Genomic DNA, 13627 nt, shown 5'->3' with positions numbered 1-13627 from the left:
TTGAGTTGGTTGATCCAAAAATGATATCGTCGACGTAAATTTGTGCTATAAAGATGTCATTTTCAAAGGTTTTTACAAAAAGGGATGGGTCTATTTGACCTTGGTTGAACTCTTTTGATATTAGATAGTTGGACAGTCGTTCATACCAAGCCCTAGGTGCTTGTTTTAGTCCGTACAGGGCATTTTTTAATTTGAAGACATAATTTGGATGTTCTATGTCCTCAAATCCTGGAGGTTGACCTACGTATACTTCTTCTTTAATAAATCTGTTTAAGAACGCGAATTTTACATCCATTTGAAATAGCTTGAATCCTTTGTGTGCTGCATAGGCCAGCAGCATCCTAATGGATTCAAGTCTTGCTACAGGAGCATAAGTCTCATCATAGTCTAGCCCTTCTACTTGATTGAACCCTTTGGCTACTAACCTGGCTTTATTTCTTACTATTTCACCTTGATCATTTAATTTGTTTCTAAAAACCCATTTAGTCTCAATTATGGTTTTGTTAATGGGTTTAGGCATTAATTCCTATACCTGATTTCTTTCAAATTGGGCCAATTCTTCTTGCATTGCTATAGTCCAATCTGGGTCTGGTAGGGCTTCTTCTATGGTTTTGGGTTCAATTTTTGAGATTAAAGCTATTTGACTCTGGTTTCTATAGGATGACCTAGTTCTTACTCCTACAGTTGGATCACCCAAGATTTGGTCAGATGGGTGATTTGTGCTTGTTCTGGTTGGTCGTATGTCATTTGAATTAGTTATTTGTTCTTCAGATTCAATAGGTTCAGGTTGAGTTTCGTCATCTTCTCTGTTTATTGGATTAGCACTTTCTATATCCTCAGTTTCAACTATAGTGTCTTCATCAAATTTTATATTTGTTGTTTCTTCTACTTTTAGGGTATTCTTGTTATATGCTCTATATGCTCTACTAGTGGTTGAGTACCCTAAAAATATTCCTGGGGTTGTTTTTGATGTAAATTTTCCTAAGTAATCTTTAGTGTTTAAAATAAAGACTTTACACCCAAATACTTTTAAATAGTTTAAGTTAGGAATTTTATTATAATAAATTTCATAGGGGGTTTTATTTTGAAATTTATTAATTAAGATCCTATTTTGAATGTAGCAAGTTGTACTAACTGCTTCAGCCCAGAATTGATTAGACAGATTGTATTCGTTTAACATGGTTCTGGCAGCTTCTTGTAAGGTTATGTTTTTATGTTCTACTAAACCATTTTGTTGGGGGGGTTCTAGGGCAGGAGTATTCATGTTTGTACCCATTTATTTCACAAAATTCAGTGAAGTTGTGATTCTCAAATTCTCCTCCATGATCACTCCTTATCCTTTTAATTTTAGTATCTTTTTCATTTTCTGTTAATTTGCAAAAATTACTAAATATTTCAAAGGTTTCATCTTTTGTTTTTAAAAATTTTACCCAGGTGAACCTGGAGTAGTCATCAATTATAATTAAGCAATATTGGTTCTTGCTTAGTGACTTGGCTCCATGTGAATCAAATAGATCTAGGTGAAGGAGCTCAAGTAGATGGGTAGTTCTAACTGTATTGGTTGACTTGTGGGTGGACTTGGTTTGTTTTCCTTGTTGACATGCATTACAAATTGAGTTTTCAATAACTTTTAATTTGGGTAACCCTCTAACTAGTCCATTTTGACTCATTTTTGAAATGAGTCTTGTGTGCGTGTGACCGAGTCTTCTGTGCCATAACTCAGTTTCCTCTTGTTGTGTTAGAAAACACTTTATTGAGGATGATGGTAGATAGACGGTGTAGACATTATCTTTTCTAGTGCCCTTAAGTATGATTTTTAGATTATCGACATGTTTGACTATACATTCAGACTTGGTAAAATTGACTGAATAACCAGTATCGCATAGTTGACTTATACTTAATAAATTGAAATTAAAATTTTCAACTAAGAGTACTTTTCGAATAATAAAATCAGAATTAAGTTCGATATTACCTTTTCCGATTACTTTCAGTTTTCCATCGTTGCCGAATGCAACTGATCCTAGGTTCTTTAGTTTTAACTTAGTGAACTTCAACCGATCTCCAGTCATATGTCTGGAACATCCACTGTCCAACATCCATTGATCCAATTCCTACACATAAAGTAGTTGATGGATCAAAAGACAGTTTGATTGAGGTAAGTTCCTAATTTTGCATCTTACCTAATCTGAGTTGATTCTATGGGGGGTTGTTTGGTGATTTGATGTTTAATTTAATTTTGAAAAATGTTTAACTTAACTTAAGTAAGATTTAAAATTGAGTTTGCTTAGTCATCTCACCCGATCTATGTTTTCAATCAGGGGCTCCTATTATTTTATGAGATGAATTAGTTCAATTTATAGGATTTTGTTTAACTTTATGTTAGATTCGGGTTTAGTTTTGGGTTCAACAAGTAACCGTTCTTTGGATAAACTTCTGGGCTATGGTGAGTCACAAGGAGCTCATTAAAGTAACCATGCCTTCGAGGTTTCCCAAATAGTCCTACCCATTGAGCTTAATACTAAACCTTGGTCTAACTAGTTAGGATCCATTTAAGGGTAGCTTCGGTTAGTTCCATTTGGCCAAATGCACCAGGTCGAAGCCATATCTTCCTAGACATGCGATGTCCAAGTTTCTCCAACGTACTATCATCCAAAAACTTCACCAGTACTGTGTTTCAAGTTAAATCTAACCCTTTTAATCTATCCTTATTTACCCTGTCGGGTAATCTACTCTTGTTTACCCATTTCGGGTAGATTAAGTTCGGTTACCCAGTCGGGTAAATAGATTTCGGAGTTGCTAGCTATTCTGGACCCTCCTTCTATTTTGATTTTTTAGATTAATTTTGGATTTTTGAAATTGAATTTTAATAATTGATTTTGAATGATTAATTTCGAATTTTGAATTTTGAATTTTGAATTTTAATAATTAATTTCGAATATGAATTTTAAATTTTAATAAATAATTTCGAATTTGAATTTTAAATTTTAATAATTGATTTTGAATTTTGAATGATTAATTTCGAATTTTGAATTTTGAATTTTGAATTTTGAATTTTAATTAATTTCGAATTTGAATTTTGAATTTTGAATTTCAATAATTAATTTTGAATTTTTAAATTTTGAGTTTTTAGATTAATTTCGAATCTTTAATTTTTAGATTAATTTCGAATTTGAATGAATAATTAATTTCGAATTTGAATTTTGAATTTCAATAATTAATTTCGAAATTGAATTTTGAATTTCAATAATTAATTTCGAATTTTTAAATTTTGAGTTTTTAGATTAATTTTGAATCTTTAATTTTTAGATTAATTTCGAATTTGAATGAATAATTAATTTCAAATTTTTATTGTTTTAGCTCCCCCTGGATCATAGCCTCGATAAGGTTTATTGAGGTAATGTATTTGATCCTTAGGAACCCAATAATATCCAAGTCCAACTTGATTGATCAGGTTGGACTTGGCAACCCATGCTTGGACCATTTTTCTATTTGGTTTTATTAAGGATAGGTAAGATTTATACTTCTTTTTATATCCTAGTCCAGTTCGATTGTAGATTGCCCTTTGAGTTCCAAGAATTAAGTCAAGATTCTTGGATCCCAAGGAAAATCGCTCTAGAGTTGTTTTCAAATCCTTGACTTGACTTTTCAGATTGGAATTCTCTTCCTCAAGTTTTTGAACTTGAGTTGAGGTTCCAGTCTGAACTTGATCAGTTAAGGATTCGTTATTAGGCGTTTCTTTAAGGAGTGTTACCTCCTTTAGAAGCGCTTTAATTTGAATCTTAGACTTAGCTACTTTATGCATTAAATAATTAATTAAACTATATAACCGACTTTTACTTACAGAGGGGTTCGGCCCTTCGGAAACGGATGCGGATCCGTGGCTTCTCTCGGACTCGGCTTCCGATTCGTCCTCACTTCTGGATCCGTTGGTGAAGTCCCGGGCTGTCAAGGCAAGAAAGTTCGTCTGTTCTTGTTCTTCGTCGTCGGATTCCTCGGAAGAAGACTTGTCCCATGTTGCCTTCAATGCCTTCTTTCTTTTGGGTTTCTTTGGATCCTTCTGGTTCGGGCAATTCGCCTTGATGTGACCCTTCTGATTGCACCCGTAGCATGTCACTTCGAATTTGACCTTCGAGCTTGGTTGGGCTTCTTTAGACTGAATGACCTTTCTGAGATCCTTTTTGTTGAAGCCCTTCTTTTTGCAGAGCTTCTTTACTAAGCTGACTATTTCGATTGTGAGTTCATCGTCGTCTTCTGAGTCTGGTTCTTCTTCTGACTCAGGTTCGGTTCTTCGCTTGACCTTTGACTCACGTGATCTCTCTGTTCCTGCAACCAAAGCCAACCCTTTCTCGGTCGGGCGTGCATTAGTCTGTTCGTGAAGTTCGAATTCTGCAAACAGTTCATCTAATTTAATGGTAGACAAGTCCTTGGAGACCTTGTAGGCATCTACCATGGATGCCCACAAGGTGTTCCTTGGAAAGGCGTTTAGAGAATACCTTATGATGTCCCGGTTGTCTACCTTCTGTCCAATCGCATGAAGACCATTGAGCAGATCTTGAATCCGGGCATGGAGTTGGGTGGCTGTTTCACCTTCCTGCAATTTGATGTTAAATAATTTATTAAAAATTAAGTCTCTTTTACTTACTTTGGTGTCGGATGTCTCTTCGTGAAGTTCAATTAGCTTCTCCCATAATTCTTTGGCGCTATTGAAGGGGCCGACGCGGTTGAGTTCTTCTTTTGATAGGCCACACTGGAGGGTGCAGGTTGCCTTGGCATTAGCTTCCACTTTCTTGATTGAGGATGCATCCCAGTCCTCGTAAGGTAGTGGTTTGCCGGTGGTGTCAGATGGTAGTTCGAATCCGGTTTTGACAATCATCCAGACTTCAAAGTGAGTCTGGAGATATGCCTCCATCCGACCTTTCCAGTACCCGAAGTCGTCTCCGGTGAATAGCGGCGGGCGGGCAGTACTGTAGCCTTCTTGAAGGGCCATTTCAGTTTTACCTAAAGCGAAAAACAACCAAAAAATTGTCCCAGGACTTGGTCCTGGCTTAGTAGTGCGGAAGGAAAAAAAATGAATCATGAACTCGGATGGTGTTGCACCAATTCCGAGAAAAACCGATTCGAGGGAAAAAGAATTAGAATATAGCTATGAGGATAAATTCTAATCGACTCCGAAAAAAATACCACGACAAAAGTATTTTGAATGGTGGTTGCACCGATTCAAAATAACCCCGCTCTGATACCAATTGATGGATCGAAAGCGCTAGAGGGGGGTGAATAACGCTCGTGGCTATTTTGTTTTTCGAAATCGTAAATCGTACGTGAAACTAATAGAGTAATAAGCAGCGGAATAAAGACAGTTGATCCGGCGGTAAGAATGGGAGACCCACAGATGGGGTCCCGTCCGAGCGGAACCAGAGATTACCCAGCCAAAGGTTTGGGTTTCCGACGCCAAAGCAGAAAAACCGGAGCCGAGTGGCCGAGCGGAGGTGTCCGCTCGGCCGAGAACAGAATGGCGTGGGAACAGTGGTTAGCCGAGCGGCCTATTCGCTCGGCTCGGGATATGATATGTCAGCAAAGGCATGATGATTAGACTGTACGCAAGATGACACTATTAAAGGCCCCACCTTCACGTCACGGAAAGGTTGATACAGTAGCAGTATGGTCTTATGGATGCCCTTCTGACAGGCCCACACCTAGGCATGGTCGAAAGCAGGTGATCGCTTCGATTGGTGTGCCCAGGCTCCTTCGAGAGGTCTATATAAGGCCTCCATTTCTTCAACCGGAGGTACACAAGTCTTCATTTTCTAAGCCACTTTCTTATTCATTCGCCTAACTTGAGCGTCGGAGGGCCGTCGCCGGGACACCCCCCCTGGCTCGGTTTTGTTGCAGGTTCGCCGGAGCACTCGAGGATCCAGCAGGGAGCGCCACATCCCCAGCGTCCATTGAGCCTGGTTCGGACAGGATCAATTTGGCGCCGTCTGTGGGAACGCACCTGCATCCGAGCAGAGGCAATGGACGAGGCTGGAAGACTACATACCGTGGCACTCTCACAAGAAGAGTTTGACGCTATAGTCGAGGCGAGGGCAGCCAAGACAGTGGCGCAGCAAAAGAAGAAAGCACAGGCTGGGCGAGCGCAACAGCAAACCTCGGCTTCAGCAGACCGCCCGGAATATGTTTCAACTGGAGGGTTCCCTCAGGCACTCTTCCGTACTCCCTCAGAAATCGCGCCCGCTCACGGGGAGCAAGGATCTTCATCCGATGAGCCTCCCGTTCGGGATCATAGGAAGGGCAAAGCTCCCCAAGCGAACGCACCACCCGAGCAGGTTCACCGACAGTTCTCTGAAGTCATACATCGGGATCCGTTACCAAAATACTATACACCACCGCCGATCGGAGCTTACAATGGGACGACCGACCCCGACGATCATTTGGGGAAGTTCGACAGCATCGCCACCTTGCATCAGTACTCCGATGGCGTAAAGTGCCGGTTATTTCTCACCACTCTATCGGAATCTGCACATAGGTGGTTTCGGAGGCTGCCGGACGGCTCTATCACTAGTTTCCAAGAGTTCCGAAAGGCATTTCTTCATCACTTTGCGAGCAGCCGACGTTATCAAAGGACAAGCGTCAGCCTGTTTACCATCAAACAAGAACCAAGAGAATCTCTCCGGGCGTATATACAACGATTTAATCAGGTAGCGATGGACATCCCCACAGCCACCTCGGAGACAATGGTAAACGCCTTCACGCAAGGCCTCGCGGAAGGGGACTTCTTCCGCGCGCTCATTCGCAAACCGCCCAGAGACTCGACCACATGCTACACCGGGCGAATGAGTATATAAATGTGGAAGAGGCGGAGGCTGCCCGACGGAAGGAAACTCATGCCGAACGTCCGGCCCATGCCGAACGGAAGCAGCCCGCTGCCCATCAGCCACCAAGAGGACCAAGAGTTGAGGCATCCCGGGCACATCATGCGAAGTCCCCGGCAATCCAAGAGGTAGCGGCCGAGCGGCCAAAGATGAAGAAAAAGAGGGTATGGACTCCAATGTTTTGCTCTTTCCATAATACTGACTCCCACAACACCCGCGACTGTCGGCGCCTGCCTTCAATCACCCATCCCGTACGACGGGGTGGCCCTCGTCGATCGCCTTCACCCGACCCCCGGCAGCGGCATCAAGAGTCTGGTCGGCGAACATATTGTAAAATACCTAAAAATGGCGAACAACGATAGGGGAATTTTTCAGAATTTTTAGGAATTTTTTGGGAATTTTTCGGAGCTCGTATGAACGAGTTAACAGGGACAAAAATGGGGTCCGGAAAAGCCTGTTTAAGCGACCCTGTTTTAATGAGGAAAAGTTTTAATTTATATTTCCTTTTCCCATTTTTCTTTTCTTTTTCCCATTTTCTTTTCCTTCCGACGCTGCCCACCGACGCGTCGCCGCCGCCCTTCCTCGCCGGTTCTCCTCCTGCGATATAAAAGCTGTGGCTGAGGGTTTTTGCAACCCTTCCTTCTCTTTCCCTTCTTGTGCTGAGCCCTAGAGTTTTGCCGTCGGCGAGACATTTGAGCCACCATCGACCAATTATTTCCTTCTCCTCTTCCTCCATCTCGAGTGACCTAGCCGACTTCTTCCTTCCCGACGCCTTCTCTGCCCAAAGCCGAACGCCTCTTCCATCTGCTGATATCCGGTTCTTCTTTGATCAACGATGTCGTCGGCTATCGTCGGAGCTGCGAAGCCTTTCTATCGCTGAGATCATGCCCTAGCCTCTTTGCAATGATTTGGCAGCACAACGGCCACCTTCTGTGCCCTAGCCGCAGTCACCATGCTTTAGATCGCCAGGGATCGGAAACATGTGTTGATGACAAGGGTAGGTTCTTGAGTTGTTTTCACTTGATCCTCTCTAGCTTGTACCCTAACACTGTCTATGATTGGGTAGCTGATCTTTATAGGGTTTGTTGGTGTCTGGAATTGTTGATTCTGCCTTGATCCGACACTGTGGCAGGAAGGTCTCTTTTCACGGCAGATCGACACACCTATATTGGTTAGGTTTGGATGGTTTGATCACGGTGAAGGTGACAGCAAGGTGAGTTAGGTTGTTGTTTGATCTATGATTTCCACCGACTGGTTCCAGAGGGATTTTATTTTTTGATCAGTGAGGTGTGCTTGGGCTGTTTGGCAGAGACTAGAAGGTGGTTGCTTGATTAGTGACTTCTTGCTTGATTCGGTTGATATCGGTGAGGAAAGATTTCAGCAAGATTTTGTGTTGTGGGTTGCTCTTTGATCCAGCAGCACCTTGGATTCGACAGGACCTCCTTCAGGCAGTACACGTTTTGGCTGAGCTTGAGGTATGGTTATGTATCGAATTATGGATAAATTGGATTACTAGATGGTTAGATTTATTAGGGTTTTACCCTAATTGAGCCTCAAGGATTTTTATTTGGTTATGCATTTGAGTGTAGTTAAATAAAATATTTATTTATTGGACACAGGACTTTGACGCGAGACGAATATCTCGACGTCGTATTTGGACCGGATTGGACTTTTCGATTGGAGGCGGGTACCTCTTGACTTATCTTTTATGATATTGTCATTTGGATATGCATAGTATTTTATAGCTACAAGCAATAATCATGTTTGTCTTTGGTATGTTAGTTTGATATCCATAGCATGTTCTGTTTAGTTGCTTGCTAGGTATCCATGTTTATACCTCGTGATTATTGCCATGAGTACTTTAGTTCCTAGAGTAAGTGACATACCATGCTCTACTGAGGTTAGGACTAGGTACTGGATTTTATTTCTGGCATGTGTATCTAGATTTTATGATACCTAGGTTTTTATGTCATACCTGGCTTGTGTATCTCTATTTGTATATCATATATGATTCGTGTACCTAGACTTTGATTCTTTGATCTGTGCATATTGATGGTACATATGCTATGGAAGGGGGATATGTTTAGGATCTAGGTTGTTCTATCATAGAGGACCTGTATACCCTAGATCCGTGGATTTGGCTTACTGATACTGTGGTACCCATATTATGTATATATGGATTTTTCTATGCTGATCAGGATATTCCATACTTATTATGTTCAGGACATAGAGTTTTTGATATTTTATCTGACCTGTGTACTAGAGATTTTGGTATGTGACCATCGCTTTTACAGTACCCATTTTGTATTTATGGATATGGTTATATTGATCAGTTTTTGTTATGCATAGTGACATGCATCATGATTGCATGCTGTGCGATTGTCGGCTCCACTATGGTTGAGCCCATCGCCAGTTACATGTACTGCACACACCCCCACTCATGGTTTAGTGATATATCAGGCAGGTGTGTGGCGGTTCTGCTGTTTGGCTCCGTTGGTCTGAGGACTCAGCGTGGTAGCCGACAGACAGTTCCGCTCTGTTTGGCTCCGCTGGCATTTAGTGTAGCAGCGTAGTAGCCGGCAGACGGTGGACTCTGTTTAGCTCCGTTGGTCAGGTGACTCAGCGTGGTAGCCGGCAGAGATACCTCCCCGTTATCGTGTACCGGGAGATGAGAGCATTGAGCTCCCCCATTTAGGATTTGGGGTCACAGGATAGGAGTACTCCGACAGCATCCCGTCCACTCGATCATTCATCAGGAGTAGTGACGACAGAGTGCACGGTTGTCACAGCCCTACCCACTCGGTCTCACCATTTGTGTGCGAGATGACTGACTGGCGTCAGGGGTGACCAGGACGCATCATTAGCATCATATGCATTGATGCATTTATATTTTTATGATTGTGTTTGCTGCATTTGATTGCTGCATTTTGGTTGGATACATACTTTTGACCTGCATACAGGATTATTGACACTTTCGGTTTGACGACCTTTTTGTCGGGATAGGAGTTCCTGGTGAGTACAGTTTCCTCAGTTACCTTTCAGTTTTGCGTATTCCCTATATATGATTAGGAAGCTGTATTCCATGATTGTTGCTGTTAGATATATCTTACTACTCATTTCCATTGGTATTCGCTGAGTTGTTGAACTCACCCCCGTTGATACTATTTTTTTTCAGGTACCAGGTTTGGTTTTGGTGTCGCTTGGAGTATCCTGTCTGCTGGTCCCCACGTCACATCAGAGGACTTATCGGATTCACGTATGTTTTGTTTGTTTTATGTATCAGTTTTGTTTAGCTCTGTACTTTGGTTTTATTTTTGGAGAGTTGATGTTGTTATGTGGTGTTTTGTATTTGTTAATGGTTGTGTAAGCCTAGCCGGCTAGCAGTTTTGTGTTTTGGTTTTTGTACAGCCAAGTGGGCTGCTTTATTATTAACTGCGTGGTGTTTGTTTTCTTTTATTGTTATTATTCCAGCCGCATGTGGCTGAGGTATATAGTGCTTGTAGAAAAGTTTCAGATTGTCCGCCGTACAGGGGAGATGCTGCCGAAATTTCTTCGAACAGAGACTCCTCTGGGGCGTGACACATATAGAAGATCTCCCGAACAGCGTTTCCCTCCAAGGCATGAAGATCGCTCTCGAAGGTCCAATGAGCGACCTAGGCAGTCCGCTCGGGAGGAGGAGAACAGAAACAACACCTCCCGGGGAGAAATCAATATTATTGCGGGTGGGCCGACCGGAGGAGATTCACACAGGGCGAGAAAGGCAAGCGCCCGGCAGCTCAGAATCCATGAGGTGGGTTGCAGCCAAGAAAAGGCGAGCGGACCCGAGATCAGTTTCGAGCCCAAGGATCTTTAGGGAGTTGAAGTGCCGCATGATGATGCCCTTATCATCAAAGCGGTGATAGCCAACTACACCATCCACCGTATCTTCATTGACACTGGCAGCTCGGTCAACATCATCTTCAGAAAGGCTTTTGATCAACTACAAATCGATCAAGCCGAGCTGCTGCCCATGACAACCCCCTTCTACGGGTTTACGGCCAATGAGGTTCTTCCGGTCGGACAGGTAAGACTGGCTATCTCCTTAGGGGAAGAACCGCTCCGGAGAACGAGGACAACAAACTTTGTGGTGGTCGACTCCCCTTCATCCTACAACGTGATACTGGGGCGACCGACGTTAAGCGAATTCTGAGCTGTTGTGTCGACGTTCTATCAGAAGATCAAATTCCCAGTCGAGGACAAAATCGGTGAAGTGCGAGGAGATCAGTTAGCCGCTCGGAAATGCTATGTGGAAATGGTCCGAGCCGAATCCAGCGCCGCGCGAAAGGCTCCACGGATCGAGGTGCACGCCATAACCGAGAAACCTCCTGCTTTAATTTATGATGAAAAGGAGGAGGTTCAGATCCATCCGAGCCGATCGGAGGCTACAACCTTTATTGCCGCCGACCTGGAGGACAAACAGAAAGAAGAAGTGGTCAAATACCTCCAGATGAATCATGACGTCTTCGCTTGGTCGACGCATGAGTTGCCCGGTGTCTCCCCTAGTATAGCCCAACATAAGCTTCACGTCCGGCCGGACGCTCGGCTAGTAAAACAAAGGAGAAGAGATTTCAGCGCCGAGCAGAATATTATCATTCGAGCGGAGGTAGAAAGGCTCTTAGAGGCCGGCCACATACGGGAGGTTCAATTCCCAAGCTGGTTAGCAAATGTGGTGCTCGTCTCCAAGCCGGGCAACAAATGGAGGGTGTGCATCGACTTCAGAGATCTAAACAAAGCTTGCCCGAAGGATTTCTACCCTCTGCCCTGAATCGACCAGCTCGTAGATTCTACAGTCGGATGCGAGCTTATATGTATGCTAGACGCCTACCAAGGCTATCATCAAGTGCCGCTCGCCCCGGAGGATCAGGAAAAAGTTAGCTTCGTTACACCGGACGGGACGTATTGCTATACGGTGATGCCGTTCGGACTGAAGAATGTCGGAGCAACATATCAAAGATTGATGAATAGGGTCTTCCGCGAGCAAATCGGACACAACCTGGAGGTCTATGTAGATGACATCCTCATCAAGTCCTTCCGAGCGGCCACTTTATGCGAAGATATGGAAGAAACCTTCCGTACACTCAGAAAATATGGGGTCAAGCTAAATCCTCATAAGTGTTTGTTCGGCGCCAAAGGAGGACGTTTCTTGGGCTATATTGTGACCGAACGGGGTATTGAAGCTAATCCTAGCAAGGTGAAGGCTCTTCAGGACATGCCACCGCCCAGAAACATGAGGGAAGTACAGAGGCTGACCGGTCGGATTACAGCGCTATCACGCTTCATCTCCAAGACTGCCGACCGGAGCCTTCCGTTCTTCAAAGTCCTCCGCAAAGCTACAAAGTTCCAATGGAATGAAGACTGCGATCGAGCCTTTGAAGAACTGAAGACGTACTTAAATTCCCTACCTGTGCTGGCCAAGCCAGCTGTCGGCGAACCGTTGCACATTTATTTATCCTCAACCGAGCAGACTGTGGGATCAGCGTTAGTCCGGTCGGGAGGTGAGGAGCAACCTGTATATTTCCTTAGTCATATCTTGAAAGATGTTGAAACCCGCTACACCGGACTCGAGAAGTTGGCCTTTGCTCTGATCCTGGCCGCTCGGAGACTTCGTCCTTATTTCCTGGCGCACACGATTATCGTCAAGACCAATAGCCCGTTGGGACGAGTGCTTTTAAATCCAGAAGCTTCCGGATGGCTCATCAAATGGACAACTGAGCTAAGCGAATTTGATATCCAATATCAACCCCGCTCGGCTATCAAGGCACAAGCCTTAGCCGATTTTGTGACGGATGTGCAGGACCCGGAACCCAAAGCTGTGTGGAAAGTGTTCGTGGATGGATCGTCCACTAGACACGGGAGCGATATTGGCATAGTTTTGCTGTCCCCACAAGGAGAGCGAATGCAGCTCTCCGTCCGGCTAGATTACCGAGCGACCAACAACGAAGCAGAATATGAAGCCCTTATTGCTGGATTGCAGGCCGCTCGGCACGTTAGAGCCGTCCGGGTCATCCTCTATTCAGATTCCCAGTTGGCTGCTCAGCAAATCTCGGGGATTTTCGAGATAAATAGTACAAGACTCAAGCTCTACGTGGAGGCTATTGAAAAACTTAAGCTCAACTTTAGGGAGGTAATTATTCAGAAGATCCCCCGGGCGGAGAATCAAGTGGCGGATGAATTGGCCAAGCTGGCAAGCGCGTTATCCCCGGTCAGCTCTCAGAAGCCGATCGAGCAAGTATCTTTAGTAGCACATGTCGATCGGATGGAGGGCATCACATACCCGAGCGACTGGAGGACAACTATTGTGGAGTTTTTGCGCTCGGGAGCTACCCCCTCCGACCGGGAAGAAGCTCATTTACTGAAGAGAAGGGCTAGTCGGTTCACCCTTGTAGGAGATCAACTCTACAAGAAGGCCTTCTCCCGTCCGCTCCTAAAATGCGTCAGCTGGGAAGATGCCGAGTACATCCTTCGAGAAGTGCACCAAGGTTCGTGCGGTGGACATCCAGGCGGACGGTCGTTAACCAGGAAGATTTTGCTAGCCGGGTATTTTTGGCCAACACTTCAAAAGGATGCTGCCCGGACCGTTGCAAATTGTCTATCCTGTCAGAAGTATCACAGCATGTCCCACCGACCGGCAGATGAGATGAAAGCATCAACTGTGGCCTGCCCGTTCGACCAATGGGGGATGGACATCGTGGGACCCTTCCCCATGGCTACCGGGCAGA

General features: G+C 44.1%; 1 long non-coding RNA gene across 2 annotated transcripts; it reads left to right on the top strand.

Annotated features, from left to right (window-relative positions):
• The first annotated feature begins 7749 nt into the window (after positions 1 to 7749).
• LOC122030528 lies at positions 7750 to 8547 on the top strand. 2 transcript variants are annotated; one of them, XR_006125459.1, is made up of 4 exons: positions 7766 to 7866; positions 7936 to 8082; positions 8179 to 8344; positions 8489 to 8547. It is a non-coding gene; the product is annotated as an uncharacterized LOC122030528 (long non-coding RNA). The 2 variants fall into 2 exon arrangements; XR_006125460.1 differs by lacking the exon at positions 8489 to 8547 and having other exon boundaries at positions 7750 to 7866; positions 7949 to 8082.
• The last annotated feature ends 5080 nt before the right edge of the window (positions 8548 to 13627 follow it).

The sequence above is a fragment of the Zingiber officinale genome, chromosome 10B, assembly GCF_018446385.1.
Source record: "Zingiber officinale cultivar Zhangliang chromosome 10B, Zo_v1.1, whole genome shotgun sequence".
NCBI classification, from domain to species: domain Eukaryota; kingdom Viridiplantae; phylum Streptophyta; class Magnoliopsida; order Zingiberales; family Zingiberaceae; genus Zingiber; species Zingiber officinale.
Note: the sequence above shows the minus strand (reverse complement) of the source record. Positions and strands in the feature narration are given on the sequence as shown.